The sequence below is a fragment of the Rhineura floridana genome, chromosome 1, assembly GCF_030035675.1.
Source record: "Rhineura floridana isolate rRhiFlo1 chromosome 1, rRhiFlo1.hap2, whole genome shotgun sequence".
In the NCBI taxonomy this organism is placed as follows: Eukaryota; Metazoa; Chordata; class Lepidosauria; order Squamata; family Rhineuridae; genus Rhineura; species Rhineura floridana.
The window spans coordinates 48683520-48694751 of record NC_084480.1 but is presented as its reverse complement, the minus strand read 5'-3'; the positions used below and the strand labels follow the sequence as shown (position 1 = coordinate 48694751).

Below are 11232 nucleotides of genomic sequence, written 5' to 3'. Positions count from 1 at the left end.
ACCCCCTGCTTGGAATGCCCTGCCGTGCCTTTTAACATGGCTGCTCCAAACTGTCTTACAGACTTGACCATCACTTCAGAGGGAGGTTTGAGAAATAAGTTTACTTGAGAGCCAGTGTGGTGTAGTGGTTAAGGTGTTGGACTATGACCTGGGAGACCAGGGTTCAAATCCCCACATAGTTATGAAGTTCACTGGGTGACCTTTGGTCACTGCCTCTCAGCCTCATGAAAACCCTATTCATAGGGTCGCCATAAGTCGGAACCGACTTGAAGGCAGTACATTTACATTTATAGGTATAAAAACAAGTTACACAAGCATTAAAATATAAAGATCCATAATTAAAATACACAATAAAACAATTCCATTAAAACATTAAGATAGAAACAACCATAATGAAAATATACAATAAAATAATCCCGTTAAAACAACACGGCAATTAAAACAGGAATCTCATGTTGAAAGATTAAGGGAATGCCTGTTAAACAGGTGATGGGGAGGTGATGCTCAGGTAGTGAGAACAAGGCTTGTATTCAGCCATAATGCCAAATGTCTGCAGTCAGATGCCAAAATGGAAATGAAAGCTTCTAATGTTGAAGTCATCCTTGTGGCCATAAACCCAAAGCTCACCCAGGTTCATTCATGCTATTGCTTAGCATTAGTTACATCCAGTACCCATATCTTGATAAAAGTGCCATGGATGCCTGCAGAAAATGGCTGCCATGGGCAGCAAAAAAAGAGGTGCCAATACTCCATGGCAGTGAGTACCATCATTAAAAAAAGCCCTGGTTACATCAAAACGAGGGCGGTGTTTTACAAATACATAAGAATTCTTATCCACAACTGTGAAATGCTGAAAGATGCTTGAAAAAAGCAAAACAAAATAGACAAAAATTCAGACACAAGGAAGATGGCTAGTAAATTAGGGTGGTGTTGAGTCATTTGTTTCTTCATCTTAACTATGCCAGAGTGAAGATGAGGGAAAGATTCTTAGGTCTAAGTCTACCGTGTGCACATTTAAACCTACCATGTCTGAACCTACTAAGTGCACTTTGTCCTTAAATATCAGTACTAGTAACATAGACCCTGAAAATACCATATGCTGTTAAATCTTTCATTAGAAATAAAGATTCCAGATTGTGATCTTGATTCCTGAAGAACACACTTTAGGGCACAATAAAAATGAAAAACAAACCTGATGAATAATGCATATAATCAAATAAGTGGATTTAGAAAAGCAGTAATCACCATATGTTCATGACCCCGGCAATGTGAGACCAGGAAAAGCAGCATGGCTATATGAATAGTTCTGCTTGATAATACCATGCCTCTGGCACCTGGATCTAGCTAATAAAATGGAGGGAAATGTTATTATCATTACCTATAAACAGCCTGATGATGTCTGGTGGCTTGGGAATTATTTGTGCATAAGACCAGCATGAAACATTGCAGCATGAAGGGTTATCCTTGAAGAACCGAAAATATACTGGGCCAGTTGTGCTAAGCCGTCTGCTTAGAAGTCCCAGGCTCAAAAACAGCAGCTGATTGTTTTAGCAAATGCCAATTAACATGGCAGAGCATTTAGTGTCAGAGAAAGCATGGAGTGTGGCTTTTGTATATGAATGAAATGCTGGAACTGGAAATAAGCATTCCTTGTCAGTGAAGTCACTTGAGCCTTAAATGACAGAGATAGATCTAGGAACAGTCTCAGACTACGTACTGGCAACTCCATCTAGAAGAGTCCAAATCCCCATTTCCTGGGAATGGGAACCACCGATGAACAGTACTTTCATCTTGTCAAGATTCAGCTTCAGTTTCCTGGCCCTCATCCAGCCCATTACTGCCTCCAGGCACCAGTTCAGCACCAACAAAGCTACATCTGTTTCAGATGGTATGGTGATATAGAGCTGGATGTCATCTGTATATCAAAGTCGCTGATGATCACACCCAGTAGCTTCATTTAGATATTAAATAGCACTGGGGAGAGAATGGAACCTTATAGGACCCCAGAGCTTAGTTGCCATGGGGCCAAGCAGAAGTCACCCTGTGCTATTCTCTGGAAACAGCCCTGCAGGTAGTAGCAGAACCACCATCCTATCACAGCTTAACACAGTTCCCAACCCAGAGAGCCCAGAACGATACTATGGTTGGTGGTATCAAAGGTTGCTGAGAGATCAAGGAGAATAAACAGGGTCACACTCCCCTGGTCTCAAGTTGTCAGCCAGAGTAACCAAAGCTGTCTCAGTGCCACCCAAACCTGATGCTAGATTGAAATGGACCCAGATAATCTGCTTTATCTAAGTATTCTGAAGTTGCATGGCCACAACCAGCTCAAGCAGCTTGCCCCAAAAGGAAATATTGGCTATTGAACAGTAGTTATTTAAAACCTCTGGGTCCAGGGAGGACCTCTTAAGGAGGGGACACACCACCATCTCAAGGTTGTGGGGACACCCCCCCTTCTCACAATGAGGCATTGACCACTCCCTGGACCCACCCTGCCAACCTCCTCCAACTGGCACTAAGAAGCCATGAAGGACAAAGGTCAAGAGAACAAGTAGCTGACCACACTCCTTCAAGTGTCTTCTCCACAGCCTCAGGCCACATTAACTGAAACTGATCCCAGTTGCCATGTCCAGACAGTTTTCTGGACACAACCTCCAAAACTGTCCTAATGGCAGCATCAAGGTCAGAACAGAGGTGAACAATATTAAACTCAAAGTGCCTAACAAATATATCACAGCAGACTACAGATGTTTCAGATCTTACAGTCTGTGAGTCAGATCACTAGTCCCTTAATCACTCTTAAAAGCTCTGTTGGAAAGCTGCTTGTGGTACAAATGGTGGTGGAAAAGTAATTCCTCTTCACCACTATCACCACTGCATGATAAGTTCAACTCTGTTCGATTGGCTTTACTATGAGATTTGCACCACTTGTGCTCTAGCCCTTGTCTAACCTCTTTCATTGTCTGAATCTTCTCGGTAAGTCAGAGTGCACTCTGGCCTCCACCATATTGTAGAGGGCACTTAGGGGCAGTCCTCTATATATTTGTTTTCATCTCACCATTTTATAGTGAAATCAGAATCTCGACAGAAATGTCCAACATGCCAGTGTCCCAGAGCATTCAGAAATCCTTGAGGTTTCCTAAGTTTCTGGAGGTGCACCATAGCAATTGGTTCCCTCACCCCAACGAGAGGTCTGCTACTGTCAGATCAAACCCAATCAGGAAATGGTCAATCTATGGCAAAGGTGTAAGAAGAACACCCCCAACTATGGAACCATTAGTGGCAAAAACCAGGCCAAGTGTATGACCTGCGAAATGTGTTGGGCCAATGATGTATTGAGACACCCCCTTAGTTGTCATGGAGGCCTGAGTTTACCCTGATGAGGCAGCAGTGGAATGGATGTTGAAGTTCCCCAATACAATTGTCTTGGGGTACTCTAACATCACCTCTGAGAGCTCCTCGGCCAGTTTAGACAGGGAATCTGTTGAGCTGTGGGATGTGTTTTACACACACAGTGGATCCCTGTTCTATCTCTTTGACCCAACACCAGATAGAAACACTCAATACTGGCACCCAAGCACACTATCTTTTTTGTATATAGCAGCACTGCTGCCCCTTGGTTCTCCTGAGGGCAGAACTGGGACAGGTCAGGCACACACAGCTCACCCACCAAGGTCTCTGTGATTCCCACAAGGTCTGACCACGGTAGGGTCCATTCAAGAGCTCTCATCTCTGAAAGTGGTGCTGTACAACCCCAAGCACTAGCTGCCCATATTTATGGGGAATGAGACTCAGATGATGGCAGTGAGTCTCACCCAACTGGTCTGCCATACCTCTATCTGCTCAAATGTTAGTTGGCATCTGTTGCTTCTGGAGCAGGGGGTAGATATAAGAAAAACATTACCCTCTCTGCTCAGGTGATCTTCCTTCCCTTCCCTACTGCAGTTGCTGTCTGATCTTCAGACAGTAATAGCTTGTTATTAAGCTGAGATATGCACGAGCATTTTGCTTGTGCATCCAGTCCCTTTGTTCTCACTTTGCACGAGATGCAATTAAACCAGGAAGTCTGCAATGAACCATTCATCCAGACTGGAAAACTATGGTCACCAGCTTCAGAACAAGCCCTGTGGTGTAATCTTCTAACTTGTTCCAAAGCTGGTAGCCTAAGTTTCCTGGTTCAGATGAAATGAAAAACTATGGTTAATTAGAAGCCTAGTTTCATTGCTGCACATCACACAGGGAGGAGGAAAGGTGCAAAAGGCTCATATAACTAAGCTTCATAAGTTGAGATTTGATCATCCAAACATGATCACTACCCATCAGAGTTGACAAGACTTGATTAGTTGGAAGAAATAGTTTGACCTTGCTTTAAGCAGCTACCTATGTAAAGCTGGTAGAAGGAAAGAGAAGAGCGGGTGGTTGTCTACCCCTCTCCTCCGCTTTTGCCGCAGAATGGCTGCCCTTAAACCAGAGGAACTGAAGAGTCTTGAGGAGCGTTTCCGGGAGAAGAATCAAACCTGTGTTATCTTGGGTGCCTTTGGTGAAACTGGGAAAGAACTGTTAGCTGAGATCTTGTGGCGGCAGTTCTCCAAGGTGACGCTCATTGGTTGCCAGAAGCTGAATTTGGAAGGACCGCTTTACACCAACGTGTCCCAAGAGCTTGTCAACTTTGAGAAACTGGATGAATCTGCAGCTGCCTTCCAAGGCCATGACATTGGATTTTGCTGCCTGGGAACAACCAAGGCCAAAGCTGGAGCAGATGGATTTGTGCGTGCCGACCGTGACTACGTTGAGCACTCAGCAACACTAGCCAAAGTCGGTGGATGTCACCACTTTGTCCTGCAGTCGACCAAAGATGCAGATAGCTCCAGCCGCTTCTTGTACCTCGGGTTAAGGGTGAAGCAGAAGCTAGGGTCCAAGCAGTTGGGCTCGACTGTTGTTCCATATTTAGGCCAGCTGTGCTACTGTGTGATCGTCAGGAGTCTCGTCCAGGGAAGTGGATGGCCAGCAAAGTCTTAGGAGTGGTAGCACACTTCTTCCCCACTCCTCTTTGTCCCCACAGAGGCTGTGGCCCGAGCAATGGTGAACCTTGTGGTGATGCCAGGAGAGGAGGGCCAGAAAGTAGAGGTGCTGGAAAACGCAGCCATACATGCCCTCGGTCAGGCATAAATAGTTGGGAGGTTTTATTTTCTAGATGGCATAGTGGTGGAAACTGCCTCATCAGCCCCCAAACCCAGTCTTTCTTGTTCTTCCTTTCCACCAGAAGGAGCCCTCAAGCAGTAAGGTCTTGCCTGTTAAATTGAGGTCATTCCTCTTTGTTGCCATGGTAACACCGCATGAACTGCCACTTGTCGTCTCGGACTGGTGTACTGCCCCTTGAAATAGCTGCAAGTTCGGGCGAGATGGAAAGCCTTTCCTGGTTATTTTTTCTTAATTACTGTTATTTGTTATTTAATTTTTGTAAATAGTATTATATGGTATTAATTTTTGTAAATTGTTTTGCCTTTGTTGATGTATTTTATATCTGTGTTTATTTCCCTTTGTAAGCCATCTTGAGGGCCTTTGGCCGAAAGGCAGGGTATAAATAACATAACATAACATAACAATGAACAGACACAAAATCCAGGCACCCTGCAGTTCTTACAGTATTGGGGACACAGACATAAAGCTTGGCCTCTGGGGCTCTTAGCCCATTGATTTGCAATGATGTCTGCAGAACTGAGGCAACTGATTTTGCAACGCTGTCCACTGTGATAAAACGGCAGTCACTCACCACCTGTTTGTGTATCCCATTTAATAAAACAGTAGCCCCTTTAACTCAACATGGTCTGTTTGGTCTTCCTTTGCTGCCTATGCCAATACAGTTTACTGGAAGGAGGGAAGGTTGTGAGAACATCAGTGAGGTGAGTGAGAATGCACCACAAGGCTATTCCCATCCATCCAGAAATATATACACTTCAGTCCACCTCTGAGCTTTACTCTTCCAGTTTACTGGGTCCTGTGTTTGTCCTCCAAAGTGTCAAGTTCACAGCCCACTCCTATCCAACTTGTCCCTAATACAAAGGGGCTGCTGCTGCACTGTAAAACAGGATAATGGCTGTTGCTCCTGTCCCTTACATTCACCCACAGGTTCCACTGCTTTGGCTTATTATATGCATACCTGTAAGCTCAGCTTGTTTTAAAATGGCACTAAAACACCATGAATGCTTTTAAGAAAAAAGAAAGAAAGAAACTACAGGAGAATTATATATTAAAAAAAATAACTGGATGAAATTAAATGTCCTTGCTGTTTAATGGCACGACACCTGTTTCTGGTACTCCACAGACTAGACCAGGTTCAAAATAACTCCACACAAGCTTGTGTACAGCAGTGCAGAATACATTTATCCTTACACAGCATGAGTCTAATCAGTATGAGATATAAAAATCCATTCATGGTCTTGGCAGTTTCCCCATTTTATCACTTTTTTATTATTACCAGCCTCCTTCATCATGTGAGACAATGAAGGCACAGAATTTATTCATAGTCTATTTGAATAAAATTGATTATAAGAAATGATTTTCTGTTCATTGCAGCCTAGCTGGAAATGTATTATGTACAGGCAGACTCGCACCTAATTTCTGTTGCTCTTGGAAGAAAATTGAAGACACCAAACTTGAAAATTGCTTTTAAATGGCAAACCTTAGGAGCTGTGAATAATTTTTTTTTAAAGTCCAGTTCTGTTTCTCACCTGTATCATATCAGGATTTAGAAGCATTAACTCCTGCGATACTGGAAGGCTTCCAAAATGGTTTTCTTTACAGTTTGGTTAAAATGCAGCTACATGTTATTTCCTCCAAAGGAGAGAAACTATGCAAAAATGTAATATGATGTAGGTATGCCCACTGACTCCCTGTCCCTGCCTACCCACATGCTAACAGTCCAAATAAATTGCTAGTATAGGGCTTGATCATGTTCTTTTCATTCTTCTTGATCATCATATTTAAGTCACAGTGAAGTCTTTGTAAATTCAAGACAATGATTGTGTGAGTCTAATCTTAGGAAGAAGAGTTACTCAGCCAAAATCGTATGAACAATAATGGACAAAGGCAAAAAAATAAAATACCAAGCTGCTAAAATTTTTTTGTTTGGATTGATATTACTTGCCATGTGTGTTGGCAAGCTCTGTTTCTCCATAGCATCTGAATCAGAGGCTGAGCATGGTCTGGAATGTTGTCTGGATGCAGAAGTAGAATGGATGAGGACTAATAAACTGAGTTTGAACCCTGGGAAAACGGAGACACTGTGGGTGGGTAGTTCCAGTGTCCAAGAGATTGGTCATTTGCCTGTTCTGGATGGGGTTACTCTCCCTCTAAAAAAACAGGCATGTAGTTTGAGGGTGCTCCTAGATCCAACTTTGTCACTTGAAGCTCATGTAGCCTCAGTGGCTAGAAGCACCTTTTACCAGCTATGGATGGTGCGCCAACTACAGCCATTCTTGGACATGGATAGCCTGGCTGCAGTGATCCATGCATTGGTAACCTCAAGGCTTGATTATTGCAGTGTGGCTACTCTTGAGCCTGGTCCAGAAGCTCCAACTGGTGCAAAATGCTGAAGCAGGACTGTTGATGGGAACAGACTACCACCAGCACATAACTCCAGTGCTTAAAAGCATGAAGTGGCTGCTCATATGTTACTGGGCCTGGCTCAAGATTCTTGTATTAATTTATAAGACCCTTAAGATATCCCAGGTCCAGGATAGCTTAAGGATCACCTGATTTGTTATATCCTGGCTTGATCACTGAGATCACGGGGGGGGTCCTTGTTGGTGGTTGGCATTCAGTGTAGTGAAGCTCAAGCCTGTGGAACTCCCTCCTGAGATTAGACAGGCACCCCCTTCTTGAACTTTAGGCCCATGCCTATGACTTTCTTGTTCCTGCAGGCATATTAACCTAGTGTTTGGTTTTATGGTTACCAGTTGTATACCGGGCCCAATTCAAGGTGTTGGTTTTAACCTTTAAAACTCTATACGGTTCCGGCCCAGTTTATCTGAAGGAGCGCCTCCAGTATCACCAAATATGCCGCCAAACAAGATCAGCCTCACAGGACCTTCTCTCGGTCCCACCGACTAAGACAGCTAGGTTGGTGCGGACCAGGGAGAGGGCCTTTTCGATCGTGGCCCCCACCCTCTGGAACTTACTTCCCTTTGACCTTCGGCATGCCCCCTCCCTGCTGACTTTTCGCCGAGCCTTGAAGACCTGGCTCTTCAGGCAGGCCTATGGGATCTCTGGGGTGGGTTAGGTTTTACACTGTATTAATGTAAGATGGTCTTCAGATGAGATGTTATGATATTAATAATGTGATGATTATGTATATGAGTAGACTGTATTTTATATTGTATTTTATATTGTAAGTCGCCCAGAGTGTCCGTTCAGTCGGACAGATGGGCGTCTGCTAAATAAAAATTTATTATTATTATTATTATGTAGATTTTATTGTTTCATCTTATGTATGGCTCATTTTTATGTACACCACTTAAAAATGCCAATGATTAAGCGGTATATAAATGTCTTAAATAAATAAAAGAAAGAAATAAGAATAAAACAGATTCACAAAAATAAAAACAACCTCAAAATTCCAATGTCATAATAATATTCCAGCCTCCATACAGCAAGCAAGAGAAAAAATTACTCAGGAAGGCCAATCAAGATGATGTATGGGTTTTTCTTTCCAGTAAACATTTCTCCAGGACTCCGCAGTCTCCCTTGGCTGCCCACACTTCCTGAACTAAAACGTCCCCACAGGAGGAGTTACCTCATGATCTCTTCCTCTGCCCTGTAACTGAAGCACAGACACCTGGGGAAGACTGCAGGGTGCAGACCACAGGTAAGATGATTTGTAGAACGAAAGGAAGGACACTAGCAAACACCCTTTGGGCACCTCAAAAGTAAGGTAAGCATGACAAATGGATGAACGGAGATTTAGGAATTCGGGAATGGGAACTGGGGGGAGTATGGTCAATAGCAAACAAGACTGTGCCAGGTCAGCTCTGAAACTTTTCAGACTTTGATGTTGGAACTGCCAGAAAACAGTTTTATTGGTTTGGTCAGTGAAATAGTTGATTGGTTACCCTAAAAACAGCTCAACCTGAATTTCCTAAACTTATTTTGCAAAGAGAAGGGGGAAAATTAGTAGAAACTCTTGCCATCATCTAATTTCATGCTAGTCAGTTAGTAATTCCTGGCTAGGTACCTATAATATTGAACCTTTAAAACTCAATTCAATATCTTGGGGTTTTTGTAAAGATATATTTTTAATTAAGCTGAAAGGAATTTCTGGTATGTTACAACAGTCTGCCTTTCCTTTAATTAATAAGGTGCATATCTTTTAGCTTTTTCTTTTTCTTCTCTGTACTTCTCATCCAAATGCTATGGCATCCCAATATTCTATCAATACACCACACCCTTTTATTAACATATCCAAATTATTCAAGTCTAACTTAGTAAGAAAGACTGAAAATATGGTTTCAAAGCAATTTTAGTTTCATATCTCTTGTCTGTGTTATTGGAATGATCAACATATCAGAGATTCCACATAAAGGTTATTCCAGCCAGTTCCTTCTGTATAGTGAGACATCACTTGACACTACAAGGAATTGAAAAGCTTGGAAACTGATAAAACGATCCTTCCTAGAAAAGTCTTGTATTGTTAGATCAAAAATATGTTTCCATAAAGTAACAACTTTAGTGCATAATTTACATGATTGCACAACATGATCTGTAATTTGAAATAGATGAAATATATTCTTTATTTATGCTATTGTTATTTTATTGCTCAGCATTTACAGTGCCTAGATACTTTACACAGAAAAAATACATAGACCCAGTATGAGGGTGGTTTTTTCCAACAGATGTTTGTCTAATTAAAGACCTCATCTTTCCTCAGTTCCAGACCTAAGACAACACCACTATATACCAACTGTATAAACACAATAAACACAAATGTATTCTCAATTATTATTATTTGAGATATGTTTAAGCCACCTTCCATGACAAAAAGACCTCCAAACATGGCTTACGTAAAAGCATAAAATTAGGGAACACAATTTGTATAGCATAACATAGTAATAACATTTTGCTATTATTTTGTTTTCCTCTACGCTTGCAGATATCAAAATGTATATAATGACCAAGCTCTTGTGACCACTCTCATGTCTGATCTTTATTGTTCCATTTCAGAGTGATAGCTCAGTATCTTATACATCAGAGGTCGCCAAACTGTTGTCCATAAGCTGCATTCAGGTGGTGCACAGCATGTCCACATTATATAGTCAAATTGATTTTTAATTGTATTTTTATTGCTTCTTTTATTTCTTATATTGTATGTTATTGTATTACAGTTTTAATTCTATGGAATGCAAATTGTAATATGATAAAATGCATCCACTACCGAGCCAGGATCAAGGTCCTTGTATTAATTTACAAAGCCCTGAACAACTTAGGTCCAGGGTACCTTAGGGACCACCTGAACCCATATATCCAGCTCGATCACTGAGATAATCTGCCAGAACATCATTGATCATTCCCTGAGTTGGCGAGGCTCATCTGAGAGCAATAAGAACTCAAGGCTTTAATGTTATTGGCCCATTCCTGTGGCATGTTCTGCCAATAGAGATTCAGCAAACACCTTTTATTATGATTTTAAAATGCCTGCTCAGAACTTCTCTATGCCACCAAGCTTATGTTGGCAATTGAGACAATATCTTTCTACAATCGCTAGTTAACTGATTTCTGATTTTAAATTTTTATTCTGTGTTTATAAATGTTGTAAACCACTTTGGTATTTTTTTACAAAAATAGTGGCATATAAATATTTTTATAAATAAATCAATGTAAACCACTTTGTATATAAATGCCTTAAATAGATAATAGTAATAAAAGAGGCAAAAAAATACAATTAAAAAGCATGCAGCACCTGACACTTGATGTTACAATTGCCACAACAGGCAGAAAAATCATTAAGTGATCTGCCAAGACCATCAGCAATTTTCAAGTGGTCCATGGGGAAAAAAGTCTGGGAACCACTATTCGTAATCGTTATTTTTTTCAGCAAAAATGTTTAAGGTTATACACACATATAGTTTCTCTCCAGGCTTCATTTTTTTAAATGTTTGGCAAGGTCTCCTTTCTAACTGAAACTTTCCCCACATTCCATGCACTGAAATTGTCCTTCTCCAGTGTAGATTATCTAAT

At 41.5% G+C, this 11232-nt stretch overlaps 1 pseudogene; it reads left to right on the top strand.

The window, feature by feature from the left end:
- Window positions 1-4445: 4445 nt before the first annotated feature.
- On the top strand, window positions 4446-5169 carry LOC133363071 (oxidoreductase HTATIP2-like; annotated as a pseudogene).
- Window positions 5170-11232: the final 6063 nt, after the last annotated feature.